The sequence below is a fragment of the Erinaceus europaeus genome, unplaced genomic scaffold (assembly GCF_950295315.1).
Source record: "Erinaceus europaeus unplaced genomic scaffold, mEriEur2.1 scaffold_221, whole genome shotgun sequence".
Taxonomy (NCBI): Eukaryota; Metazoa; Chordata; class Mammalia; order Eulipotyphla; family Erinaceidae; genus Erinaceus; species Erinaceus europaeus.
The window spans coordinates 68,364-82,870 of NW_026647200.1; the positions used below are offsets into that span (position 1 = coordinate 68,364).

The 14,507-nt window shown below is 45.3% G+C and overlaps 1 non-coding gene across 1 annotated transcript; it reads right to left on the reverse strand.

Moving 5' to 3' along the window:
* Nucleotides 1-679: 679 nt before the first annotated feature.
* On the reverse strand, nt 680-817 carry LOC132536240 (small nucleolar RNA SNORA2/SNORA34 family). The gene has a single exon (XR_009547896.1). It is a non-coding gene; the product is annotated as a small nucleolar RNA SNORA2/SNORA34 family (small nucleolar RNA).
* Nucleotides 818-14,507: the final 13,690 nt, after the last annotated feature.

Below are 14,507 nucleotides of genomic sequence, written 5' to 3' on the forward strand. Positions count from 1 at the left end.
TTGCGCTTCGCGCCATGTGCACTTAACCCGCTGTGCTACCGCCCCGACTCCCTTCACTGTTCTTTTTAAAGCTATTTTTATTTATTGTTGGATAGAGACAGAGAGAAAGTGAGAAGGGAGGGGGAGATAGAGAGGGAGAGAGACACCTGCAGCCCTGCTTCACCACTTGTGAAGCTTTCCACCTGCAGGTGGGGACCAAGGGCTAGAACCTGGGTCCTTGTGCACTGTCATGTGTGCGCTTAACCAGGTGTGCCACTACCTGGCTCCATTTCACTGTTCTTTAAATATTTATTTTGCAGACCTGGGGCCTTGAGTTTGTGTGGTTTCATCAATCTTAGGCTGCTTTTTCATTCATAAATGCACGCACGCACGCGCGCGCACACACACACACAGAGAGAGAGAGACCACAGCTCCAGAGCTTCTCCAGGTGACATGGCACTCCCATGTGGTGTGCTGCCTGTGTGAATGTGTGGGCATGTGTCCTATCTCTCTAGCCTCCTATTTTTCATTTTCTAACAGTTCATTATATATATATATACACAGTATTTATTTATTTATTTTGTAATTTAACAGTATTATAATTCAAATGAAAATGTTACAACAGGGATCTCTGTACTTTAGGATCAGGGTATTAACTGACTATAGATAAGTATCAGCCCTCATCCGGCACCAGTCACTCAGCTGTTTCTTGCTAATGAATTGACCATTACTTCTCCAAAGTTCTGAAATGGCCAACAGACCATAGAAAGACCTTTTTTTAAGGCTCCTTCTTGAAACCAACAGCTGTAACGAACTGCTGGTCTTGATTCAGGGCCAATATACACAGTATTCATCTAGTGCTTTTATAGCTAAGAAACTACTGCTGGTCTGAGGCCCAGGGTGCTGCCAACTGTGTGTTCTTTAACCGTGTGTCTTTAGACTGAAGAGCCCTGATGAGAAGTGTGGCATCTGGAATGTAGCTGGTGCTCATAGAATGTTGTCCAAGTCACTGAGGGTGTCAGAGTGTTGGCTGGACTGGGCTGGGGCTTTCTCCTCTGCTCTCCACTACACCCCATGGCCTTTGTGCCTTAGGAGGTGCTTCTTGCTTGTCTGACTCTCACTGAGACCAGTTGAGTCCTAACAGAGGCTCCATACGAAAAGGAGATTGTGGTAGGACAGGTATTTGCTCCAAGGAGCCAGCACTGACAAGCTCCTCAGCACCCTCAGCTAGCAGCAGAGCTCCTGTGTCCCCTCCAGAGAGAAGGGCTCAGGTTCTGCACACAGCAGACCCCACAGCTTCCTAATGGTTTCTTCACTCATCCTTTTGTGCTTGCTCTTTGTTGCCCATGGGACCACCCAGTCCTGTGTGCTCTGCACACACCGAGCCTCAGACCTCCCCAGGGATCAAAATCTCTAGGTCCTTGTTCAGAGTTCTCTTTGCTTTTGGTGATCTTTGCATCTCCCTTGGCTCTTAGTGGATGGCTTTGAGAGTCCTGTAAAGCCTGGAGGATAGAATCTGCACATTCTCTGCTCCTGACATCACTCCACAGTAGCTGGGACCATTCTTTCATTCTTTGTACTTATTCTACTTGTGTTACATCACCTCCTTCTTTGCCTGCAACTCTGTAGACACTGTTCAGCTTCTTTAGTGATGGCTCAAACCCTGGTCCTTCCACGTGGTAGCATATATGCTTAACCAGGTTCACCACTGCCCAGCCCCCCCATAAAAAGTCTTTCTAAGCACAACTTTCTCAGTGCATCACCACCAGGTCTGAGACCCCTCTGCCATGATATTTGTAGAGATGCCTTGCTCCTCTAATGACCCCTGACAAATTCTAGGGTATGTGGGAGGAGCCATCTTACATCCTTAGATGGGTGACTTGCTCATACAATGCTCAGAACAAATGCCTACCTCCCATGTACTTTTAGGGGCTTAAACTTGAAGGTAGGGTGGCAAGTCCTACCCTAAGTGGATCTGCATGTGATTTCTGGTGGCTCAGTCCTAATGACCTCAGATTTCTCATCTGTAACAAGCCTTAGCTCAAACAAGGCCAGATCTTAGTCTGGATGACATATGTACAGGAAAGCATAAGGAAAAGCTTATTACTGGTGATTATAGCAGCTTTCATTGCTATTCTGAAATAGTAGACAAGGCTTGAGTTTGTCATCAGTAAATGCCCATTCTACTAAAGTATCTGGTTCCTACAAAGCCTGTGCCAGCTGCTCAAATTAGATGAGAAGAAAGAAAACCTTCCTGGGAGGTTCCCAGATGCAGGTTCAGTGTTCCAACATCTGCAGTTTGATGCAAGACCCTTTATTTTTCTTTGGAGCATTTCTGGGCTTACCTAGGTCTGTGTCTTTTTCTATCGGTCAGATTGCAAGTCTGCCACTTGCTTGTGTACCCCATTGTTGGTCAATATGGTACAGTCATCAAGAGGGGTTGTGTCTCTTGCAATAGTGTCTAGCTCACAGTGGGCGTTTGTGATTGCTAATATTAGAATCTTAAAATAGAGCAGCTCTCACTGTAAGGAGGAAAAGCTGTCACAGAAGTCATTCTCTCCCCTGTGAACACAGACACCGGTGTTAAAGAAAGGTGCTAAATGAGTTCACTGCCTATATGTGCTGCTTGCAGAGAGAACACACTCTGAACCCTTGGGTGTGTGCTCACACAAGGCTGCACCACCACTGTCCAAAATCACTTCTATTTAGTTTATAACCTACATTGAAGAAGAGGTGACAGGTGCCCAGAATCAGGACTTCAGAACCAGCTTCCAAACAGAGCTTCCATTCTGCATGCCTATAAGAGCGAGAGGCTGGGGGCCAGCAGGTTACTCCTTGCATGTTACCATGCATGAGGACCTTATTTCTCCATAGGAACTCTCTTCATCCCTGCTGCTACCTCAATCCTGTATTCTCAGATCACATGTCTCTTCAGGGGACAAGGTGAAGAACTTACCTGGCTGTGGGCACATTGGTGAGTGGAGGTATGTCACAGCAGTTAGACTGTGCTGGGGGTGAGGCTGATGGCAAGTGGGTCAGGGTGCAGGTGTTGGTGATGAGTGAGAACCACTGAGCTACATGTATTGACACATTCCCTGTGCAGTTTTTCTGTGCTGCCCCTTGTCGGGACACCTGCCCATCCTGAAGTATCTCATCCTGTCTGCTGAGGGCTTTAACCAATCTGGTTCCTTTCTGTGCAGATGCAGAAGAGAAACACCACCTGCTTGCAGAGACACATTAGAGCACTTGTGAGATCAGTTATACAGTACCCTCAAGAGCACTCAGGTCTTGGACGTTTCTACAAAGTTGTCATGCCTGATCTTCACCCAAAGATGAACACCAACCCTGTAAACATATAAGAACCTTTTGGTGAACATATATGGTGAAGAAAGTATTTGCTGAGTGCAATTCATTATAAACGGCCCATCTATCAGCACATCATTTCTGGGAATTAGACAAGTGCCATCAAAAGTGTATTTTTTTTCTTTTTCTTTTTGTTATATTTATTGGATAGAGACAATCAGAAATTTAGAGAGAAGGGGAAGATAGGGAGAGAGACAGAGAGACACCTGCAACACTGCTTCACCACTTGCAAAGCTTCTCCCCCTGTAGGTGGGGACTGGGGGCTTGAACCCTGGTCCTTGCACATTGTAACCTGTGTGCTCAACCAGGTGCGCCACTCTAAAAGGGTATTTTTCCATTGCCCTAGCTTCAAATGTTTGGGCAGAGAAACCCTTCCATATGTTTGTTCACCTTGAGGAGCTGAGCGTGCTGTATCCAATTTTCTTGTTTACTCTTCACATGCTAATGATGCTGAGCATGTACAAATATCATTCTTTATCATTCCAAGTAGGTCTTGGGTTTAATTACAGATTATGAAAAATGAGCTGAGTGTTTGAGCATTTCAGAGATGGGGTGCCACTTTTAAAATTATTAGTGAGTTTTTTCATGTTTATTTGAACTGTTTATGTCCTTGTGATTTGAAGACTTATATCCTCTATGTGTTTGGGGTATTTTTTTTCTTCTTTTTTAAATTCATGGCAGGCAGTCTCCAAGTTGAGCTTCAATAATTCCTGCTCCCAAATATTTATGCCCTGTGTCAGGGCTTGCTGTGTGATGGGGATATGGTAAGGCTGACCTGGGAACAGCCAGTCCCACCCTCTCTCTCTTTTTAATGTAGCACCAGGGGAGTGAATTCAGGGTCTCACACATACACAACACTGCTGTAAACATTCCTATGCAGGTTTGATATAGAACTTCTCTGAGTAATTTAATGAGGAAGATGTTATTATTTTACTGTGATTTAACTAGAGGCTGGGTACTGGTATACCTGGAAGAGCTCACATGTTGTCATGCACAAGTACCCAGGTCCAAGCCCCAGATCCCCAAAGGAAATGGAGGGAACCTTCATGTGCAGGGACGCCATGCTGTGGTTGTCTCTCTCTCACTTGCCATCTCCTCTTTCCCTGTCAATTTCTATTAAGAGAAGAAAAAGAAAGGGCTGCCAGGAAAGGTGGATTTTTCATGCAGGCAGCAAGCCCCCACGATAATCCTGTTGGCAATAAAAAATAATAAATAAGAAGAAATTTAAAAAATTAACAAACCTGAACTGGAATAGCATCACTTTATTGGTATGGGATATGTCATCTATCTATCTATCTATCTATCTATCTATCTACCTACCTACCTACCTACCTACCTATCTATATGTATATACGCACAAAAATCAATCTTACATGTGCAAATGTCTTGGTTTTACTAGTATGCATTTGAAAATGTACTATCATTTTTTTTAGGTAAGACTGAGAGGCAGGGAGCAAAAGGCCACAGCACTTGAAGCTTCTTCAGTGCGTTGGGGGCTGAACTTGAATCTGGATTGTGCATATGGCAAAGCTGCTCACTGTCCCAGCAAGCTATTTCCAGGGCTCTCATTTTCATAGGCTGAAATGTTTGTTATCTGGGGCCAGGTGGTGGTATACATGGTTAAATGCACATAGTACTAAGTGCAAGGACCCACACAAAGATCTGGGTGTGAACCCCTGCTCCCCACCTGCAGGGGGGGATGCTTTTACAAGTGGTGAAGCAGATCTGCATGTGTTTCTCTTTATCTCTCCCTCTCTATTTCCCCCTCCTCTCTCAATTTCTCTCTGTCTTATCCAATAAAATGGGGAAAAAAAGGCCACCAGGAGAAGTGGATTCGGAGTGCCAGCGCCAAATAATTCTGGAGGGAAAATAAAGTTTTCATCTTATCTCTGTAGCTCTTTAGCAAGATATATCATAACAATGTGTAATTTTCAGGTGTGTATAGTGTACGCCAACATCTACAGACATAACTTTTAGTTCCCTGCTAGAGCCCAGTCCCACTCAGCATCACCAGAGAGTGGCCATTTTAACCCTTTTACCCCATGCCTTCCCTCTGTTCCTCTAGTAACCACTAGCTTGGTGTCACAGTCTATGAGTTTACTTTTGTTTTTGTTAGTTCACCCATGGTTTTATTTCTCTCTGTACCACAAACAAGTGGTGCCACATGATGTGTATCTCTCCCTTTAGCCTTCACAAGACATCCTGCCATCTGAGATCACTGCATTGTTGAATGGCAAGGCCTATATCTGCACAGAGCCACCCTGTCCATCTGCTCAGTATTTAATGCCAGTGGTTAAAGAGTGCTTGCAAACAAATGGCCATGGGGGGGGGGGGGGCTACAGTCTGGCCTAGGCCAGTGGCTACATCTGTAGCAGTGCACCTTCCGTGATTAGCACGGCAGTGTGTTCCAGCACCCTCTGTGCTTGACTAATTTTCTTGGCACATAAGTTTTCCCTAAAAGAGTGAACTTGTCGAAGCAGAAAGATTTCTGTGATTGGTGCCATGGAAATAATTAGATAAATAATTCCCCTTTAGTAGATGATCCAGGAAAAAAAAACCTTAAATATATCCACACTCCAATGTAATAAACATGTTTTATTGAATTACTTGAAAATTCTTTTCTAAAAACTCAGAGTAGACAAATAAACTTCTGTGGGGATGTCTTGTTCCTGTGCTTCTTTGACTTGTCTCTCTGCAGAGGGGACTGTCCAGCTGTTGGACTTGTGTTAGTTCTTATCCAGGAGAAACTAAGATCAGAGTAGAGGTGCTTAGCAGGACATGGTTTCACTGGCTGGTGACACCTGCTGGTTCTTCTCACCTCTGCTTTTCCTCGTCTCTGATGACCAGGCTAACCTGTGTTTGTCTGCCTACTTGTCACATGACTGGTCTTTAATTCTCCTTTTGTGGGGATCTACACACCACAGTACTGTGTCAGTCCTAGGAGGCAGTCAGTTTCATGTGGAGATAGCCTTGTCCTTCCCTTCCCCACCATTCTCTTAAGCTGTCCTCACCATCAGCACCACCACTAGCACTGTCATCCTTTCCATTACATTTCATATCTTCACCCTAACCAAGGTCTGTTGGCTTACTGTGAGCTAATTATTCTAAGCCTTAAGTGAGTTAACTAACTTATACTCACAAGGATCCTACACAATAGGTGCTTATTAGATATTCATATTTAACATTTTAATTTATAAAATGGAAATATTGACAAGACTACAGGATAAGGGATACATTTCCACACAACACCCACTCCCAGAGCTCCATATCCAATCCCCTCCCCTGATAGCTTTCCTATTCTTTATCCTTCTGGGAATATGGACCCAGGATCATTCTGGGGAGCAGAAGGTGGTAGGTCTGGCTTCTGTAATTGCTTCTCCACTGAACATGGGTGTTGGCAGGTTGATCCATACCCCCAGCCTATCTTCATCTAAGGTCATGAACCATAGCCCAGCAAGTTACACTGAGTATTACTTATTCATTTGATAACCTTGCTTCCCAGCATTTTGTAGACAAAATGCAGGAACTCAGTGGCGAATGAATGACTTCTGAGATAATCTCTGTTTGTTGTTTTGATATAAAATTAGACAGGAGTTTAGATTTGAGAACCATGACTTAGGAGTGTTCTCTCCTGTTTGTTCAATCAAAATTAAATTCAACAAATATATTTCATTTGCACACCAGTTGATTTTTGCCTCTTGTCAGATGTGGTCTAGAAGCTCCCTGGCTAGAATATAAAACTGGTTGTTAAAGAGAGAAGTGGGTATGAGGGAGGATGTGGAGAGGAGGAAACTCTTGCGCACTGTTGATGGGGATGTAAACTGGGGTGGGTTCTGTGGAAAACTGTGTGGAGGTTCCTCAAAATAGCAAGAAGCAGATATGCCATATGATCATGTTCTCCCTGCTGGGTGTTTATCCAAAGGACACAAAACCCCACTAGTGTGAAGAGATACCTGTACCCCCATCTGTTGCAACATGTCTACAGTAGCCGAGACCAAAAGCACCCTAAGTGCCCATCAGCTAGAGAGTGGGTGATCCAGGTGTGGTCTGCACATGCAGAACACTGCTTAGATGTGAGTAAGATGAAGCCTGCTGTTTGTGACAGGGGATGGGGCTCATGGGGACAGAGCTCAGTGACATAAGTCAGGTGGAGGAGGGTAAGTAATGTATGGCTCCAACTGTATGTGAATCACAAAGAAAGGAAACAGCTTGTGAGAGCAGAAAGCCCTTGCCAAAGTTGTGATTCCCTGGTGTTCCTGTGAGCCTGCCTGGCATGCATGTGAAGGACCTGCAGTCTCTTGGCTCCTCAGCAGAGCAGGCTCCTTTGCCACAGGTTCTTCACAGCTGGGAAGGAGAGCTCTGAGCTGTAACCCAAACCAGGAGCCTGCCCCACCAGCACACCCAGAGGCCTGAAGGCCCTGTTCTTCAGACACATGTGTCCTCCCTACAAGAAGCACAGAGGCAGAGTTTGCAGTGGAGCAGTGTGGCCCTCCTGCCCTGTGGGGATCAGGATGAAGTCACAGCTATGTCACTTCGTCCCCACGGTGACTTCTCCCCCTGACCCCGGTAGAGCACTGGGTGTTTCCTCAGGAGATAGCAGAGCTGTGGTGTACAGAGTGCTGGGTCACAGTGGACTGGCCCTGGAGTTGCTGCACTTTACTGACCTCAGCTTGCTGCTGAGGTGGTGTGCCCACTGCCACCAGTGCCAGACCACGGCAAGATACCACCAGGGGATGGCATCTGGCCTGGTGTGGCTGACCAAGCCATGAAATTATTGAGGAATGTTCCAAAGTGAAGGGCACTGTGGCAGCAAGAAGACCATGGATTCCAGACAGGCTGGAGCCTGTTCCCAAGCCACTGAGGGTTTGGGATGAGGTGGCGACACACATGAGCCAGAAGAGGTCAGAGTGAGGACAGATCCCACTGCAGGGGCTCAATGCTCTTTCTCCTGCTGCCCTCACCCCTGTGTCCACTCAGCCTTGGGCAGCACCCTCCTCACCCTGTTAGTCACCCCCAGACACCTTGAGGAGGACTACTGATTGACCCATCCCTTGGTAGCCCCCCAGTTTCATGGGGCGCCCAGGGGCTGCCAGATCAGGCTGATACTGCTCTCGTATTCTCTCCTTTTCCACTTTGCTGAGAACAGGTGAAGATGAGGGTCCTTCACTTCTTGGGGTCTCTTGGTATTTCCACTGGAGGCTGGTGGTGTTTCTGGGCCCCAGGGTTGGGAAGCACCAGCCCCGTCTGTGAAGGACACTCCTGCCAGTGGCTGTTCAGGGGGCCTGGAGAGGGCACCACATGGAGGGCAGGGCACTGGGGTCAGGGAGAGGGAGCTGCATGGAGCATCCATGGGGATGTTCTCCCATCCTCAGAGGTTTCTGGGTACCCCAGGCTAGACAGCTGGCCTCACCCAAGCTCCAGGAGGCACTGAGGCTCAGGCCCTGCCTCTGAATCCAGGAGGGACATGGCCATTCTCCACCAACCTGCTGTTGCTGTCTCCAAACTGTGGGCATTCTGCTCAGTAAAACAAAGACTTACTGTGAATTGTTTTCAGACCCCTTCCAGCTCTACTTCTGAGCTAAGCAAACCCACATTTTCTGTGATTACTCACTTACATGAAACTCTCAAATAAAATATAAACTGCTCAGAAAATGCTGGCACGTTTGCTAACAGTATTTTATTTATTGTGCAATGAAGCAAAGGGTTTTGTTGTTAGACGCATCTTAAACTCTACTTACTCTAAAAATAGTTCTTATTTTTGCTCTAATTTATAGGAATCCAACCTAAATAAAAAAAGAAGGCATCAATTACTTGACTTGCAGTCAGTCCTCAGAAGAGCCACAGTTAATGCTGTGTGCAGAAGTGTTTCTGTGGGTTTGGGGTGGTGTCCTGATAGCCAGAGGGAGGAGTGCATGTCCTCGGCCTGAGCCACAGGCTAGCAAGGTCTCAAGTAACAGGCACTGGCTTCCAAATTGTAGGCTTATTCTTTCAAAGTGTTGATTTAAAGAAAATAAAGCTATATCAAAATTCAGCAAAAACATACATTTTTAATATTTCAGATGAGTCAGTGAGGATTGGCCACATGACTGAAGGCCAATTTTAAATCGAAGGTCTCCCCAAAAGGCAGACAACAAGAACATGAGGAATGCATTTCCCTCTGACCTCAGAAGCTTGATTTGCTCTGCTCAGTGTGGAGCCCACCAGGATGAAGAGATCTTCCCAGATGCACTACTAAGCTCCAGTCCGTGCTGCCCCAGTGGGGCTGTGGGCCATAAACCACCCATTTCAGAAACCTTGTTTCCAGTGAGAGTGTGTGCTGTCAGAGAGCATTACTATGCATTGTCAGAGAAACCAAACAGTCTGGATGAATTAACATCAAGGATAATAAATTATTTACTCAGATTCCTTATTCTCTCAGCCTAGTTTTGAGTAAGTGCCCCAGCAGGACTGGCAGTGTCTGGAAGGTATCATTCTGAGCACCTATCAACTATCTTCTTCCAGCCATAACAGTTAAGAAAGAGAGGAGATGAATACAGAGGAAAGAGAAAGGAAAAATAGATTCAGCTCAAAATATAGTTACTTTTGTGACTCCTGAGAGGGAGCACTTCTAGGAAACCAAGCAAAGAATACTGTGGCTTCATGTGAGGGGAGGCAAAGCTGGGCTCTGAGCAGAAGGGCCATCAGGCAGGGCCTATGGCCCTCTCATTGCAGAGCCAGGACAGCATCACCACTGCAGCCCTGTCTGCTCTCACCCTTCTCTGAACTTCTCTCTCCCTCCACCTTGCACATGACCCCCCTCCAGGACTTGCATCTGCACACCTGTGCACAGTCCTTGGTCTTGGGAGGCTCTGCTGTGGTGTCTGCACCCAAGTGACCAGAAGGAAATACATTCAGACTGTTGGTTACCGAACATCTGCGCTTGCTTTACTTTCTGTCTTTTAATGTCCTTAGTCTTTTGCCTCAAAGAAAAATGTCAGTGCTGCAGAAAACTCATCCCCCACCTCATCTAAAATAGTCCCCATGGTCCTGAATCAGGTTCCTGTTCCCAGGGACAGAGATGGGGGGGGGAGAAGTGCCAGGGCCCACTCTCCCCACAGAACTTACAGGGAAGACAGTCTTCCAGTTACTCCAGTTACTTCCAGTTACCTTTTGTCTATAGACACCTCCCCTGCCCCAGTTGGGGAAGAACATTTTGATTTATTAGTATCCTTAGAACTCATTCAATGTTCAAGATGCTTAAAATGGCAGTAGCCATTCTGAGTGTTGAGCTAAACAGGTGGACAAGGGAACTCAGACCTGAGTCAGACTGTGAACTTGCAGCCTGGACACTGACCACCCAGTCAAATGGGACAGAGAGCCACTGGACAGGCCTCAGAGTGGACAGACACAGGGAGAAGGTGGAGATCCAGTGAGAGGAGCCTGCTCTCCTGCCCTCTGAGAGAATTGTTCAAGTGGGCTTGGCTGGGGGGACTATTGGTAAAGGTAAACATGGAGTAGCAAGGGGCATATTGGCAGAGGGTACAGGAGAGTGTGCAGAGGAGGTGGGGGACTGTCATAGGAGGGCCCTGGTCAGTGGTGACCCTTAGTCACTGAGGTTGTGGTTCCTTGTTACTTGCGGTCTGACTACTTTATCAGCCTCTGATACCCAGAACCACCCTGCATGACAGCATACCCTTCCTCCTTTTGTGGGTTCCTCAGGCCATAGCCTCTCCAGAGTCTAGTCAGGCCTTTGCTGAGTTGGGTTCACTTTCTGACTCAAGGCTCTGCCACTTGGCTCCTTTAGGGAAACTTCCAGAAACTTACCCCCTTACGTCTTTGCATTAAAATTGTACCAGACAATGCATGCATATGGCTCGTATAGATTTAAACTGAACAAGTACAGCAAGTGTCCCCATCTGTCACTGTTCCCACCCACGGCCACCTGGAGCCACTCTTTTTGGTGTTGTGTCCTTGGATGGTTTCACAGTACAGGAGATCTCTCTGACTTAGCTCTTAAAAAGTTGCATGCACTGCCCTGAATTTTCTCCTTAAACATCACACTATCTTCTCTAAGAACTAGTTTATTTTATTGTGGCAATGTATTACAAGACTGCTGTCATAGGCTACAGGCTCACTTTCTACCATAGCTGTGGACATACACGGCCCTTCACAAAGTACAGTCTTCCTCTGCAGTGGGCCCCCTGGGACCCTCCTGCTGTAGAATTCTTAGATCTTCTCCGGTTGACCAGGGGTTTTACAAGGTTTCATCCTGCATTTCCCCTTGCTTTGCTTCTTCAGCCCTTCTTATGATTGAGATCATGCAGTACTTGCTGTCTCATTTCAACCCATTTCACGTGCATAACCTCATCCAGTCCTACCTGTGTTGCAGTAGTGTGTAGGCCTCCTTGACCCAATGCTGCAGATGCCTCTCTCTCTCTCTCTCTCTCTCTCTCTGGAGCACTGACTCTATTCCAGCCTTGAGAGTCTCTTGTCACTGATGCCTCATGTATCAGGACCAGTCCCAGCTATAGGTGCCATGATATGCAATAACAGACTCAATTTTTCCTTACTCTCACCTTTTTGAGTGTAAAATAAGTGCAAATTAAATTTCAGTGTAGTTCCCATCATGACTCCTTTATCTTGAGTGAGGAACATCTTTTTATACTTGAAGGTTGGTTGTATTTCCTTCTGTGTAAATCAGTTGTTCATATCCTTGGCTGCTTGCTTGCTTTCTTTCTTTCTTTTACAGATTGCTGGCTTCTCCTCTAATAAAACATAGGAGCTGCTTGCATATTGGCAACATGAGCTCTTTGTAAAGTCACACACATTTTGCTTGATTTTTCCTTCTCTTTCTTTCTTTCTTTCTTTTTTTTTTTTCATTTCTTTCCTGATGATAAATTTTTGCTGTGTGGAAATAATTTTTAAAAAATATTTATTTACTTATTTTCCCTTTTGTTGCCCTTGTTTTATTGTTATTGTTCTTGTTATTGATGTCATTGTTGTTGGATAGGACAAAGAGAAATGGAGAGAGGAGGGGAAGACAGAGGGGGAGAGAAAGACAGACACCTGCAGACCTGCTTCACTGCTTGTGAAGCGACTCCCATGCAGGTGGGGAGCCGGGGATTCGAACTGGGATCCTTAAGCCGGTCCTTGCGCTTTGTGCCACCTGCGCTTAACCTGCTGTGCTACTGCCCGACTCTTGTAGAAATAATTTTTATGAAGTAAATTTTATTTCTAACCTTAATCAGAAAGTATTTTCTTTTCTTTTTAAAAATTTATTTATTGGGGGATTAATGGGTTACAGGCAACAGTAAAATACAATAGTTTGGGGAGTTGGACGGTAGCGCAGCGGGTTAAGCACACGTGGCGCAAAGCACAAGGACCAGCACAAGGATCCCTCTAGGAGCCCCCGGCTCCCCACCTGCAGGAGAGTCACTTCACAAGCGGTGAAGCATGTCTGCAGGTGTCTATCTTTCTCCCCCTCTGTCTTTCCCTCCTCTCTCCATTTCTCTGTGTCCTATCCAACAATGATGACATCAATAACAACAACAATAATAATTACAAGGGCAATAAAAGGGAATAAATATAAAAAAATTAACAGTTTGTACATGCATAACATTCCCATTTTTCCATATACAGTACAGCCCCCACTAGGTCCTCCTCTGCCATCATGTTCCAGGACTTGAACCATCCCCCACCCCCACCCCACAGTTTTTTACTTTGGTGCAATTCACCAACTCTAGTCCAAGATCTGATTAATGTTTCCCTTCTGAACTTGTTTTTTGATTTCTGCCTATGAGTGAGACCATCCCATATTCATCCTTCTCTTTCTGACTTATCTCACTTAACATGATTTCTTCAAGCTCCATCCAAAATGGACTGGAAAAGGTAAAATTGCCATTTTTAATAGCTGAGTAGTATTCCATTGTGTGTATAGATACCATAAGTTGCTCAGCCACTCATTTGTTGTTGGATGCCTGGGTTGTTTCCAGGTTTTGGCTATTACAAATTGTGCTTCTGTGAACACAGGTGTACACAATTCTTTTTGGCTGGGTGTGTTGGGTTCCTTAGGCTATATCCCCAGGAGAGGAATTGCAGGGTTATAGGGAAAGTCCATTTCTACCCTTCTGACAGTTCTTCAAACTCCTCTCCACAGGGGTTGGACCAATTTACTTTCCCACCAGCAGTGCAGGAAGTTTCCTTTGTCCCACAACCTCTTCAGCATTTGTTGCTGCTACCTTCTCTCTCTCTCTCTTTCTTTATTTTTTTAAAAAATATATTTATTTATTCCCTTTTGTTGTGCTTGTTGTTTTATTGTTGTAGTTACTATTATTGTTGATGTCCTCATTGTTGGATAGGACAGAGAGAAATGGAGAGAGGAGGGGAAGACAGAGGGGGAGAGAAAGATAGACACCTGCAGACCTGCTTTACCGCCTGTGAAGCGACTCCCCTGCAGGTGAGGAGCCGGGGGCTCGAACTGGGATCCTTACGCCAGCCCTTGCACTTTGCTCCACATGCGCTTAACCAGCTGCACTACCGCCTGACTCTCTCCCTCTCTCTCTCTCTCTCTCTCTCTCTTTATTTCTTCCTCCCTCCCTCCCTCCCTCCCTTCCTTCCTTCCTTCCTTCCTCTCTTTCTTTTTTCTTTTTTTGCTGTTACCTTTTCTGATATATGACATTCTCACAGAAGTGTTGTCTTAATTTGTATTTCTCTGACAATCAACAACTTGGAGCATTTTTCACTTTTGTTGGCCATTTGGATCTCTTCTATGGTGAATATTCTGTTCATATCTTCTCCTCATTTTTGGATGAGGTCATTTGTTTTCTTGTCTGATATATGGCATGTAAGGATCTTCTCCCACTCTGTGGGAATTCTCTTTGTTTGTATGGTGATTTTTTTGTTTTTGTTTTTTCTGTGCAGAAGCTTTAATTTGATGTAGTCCCATTGGTTTATTTTTGTTTTAGGCTTTTTTGAAAATGGATTCATATCATTGAAGATAACTTTGAAATTTATATGGAAAAGAGTTCTGCCAATATTTTCCTCTAAGTATTTGATAGTTTCTGGTCTAACACCTAAGTCCTTGATCCACTTGAAATTTACTTTTGTGTTTGGTGAAATATAGTGGTTCAGTTTCACTCTCCTGTACGTGTCAATCCATTTTTCCAACATTATTTGTTGAAGAGACT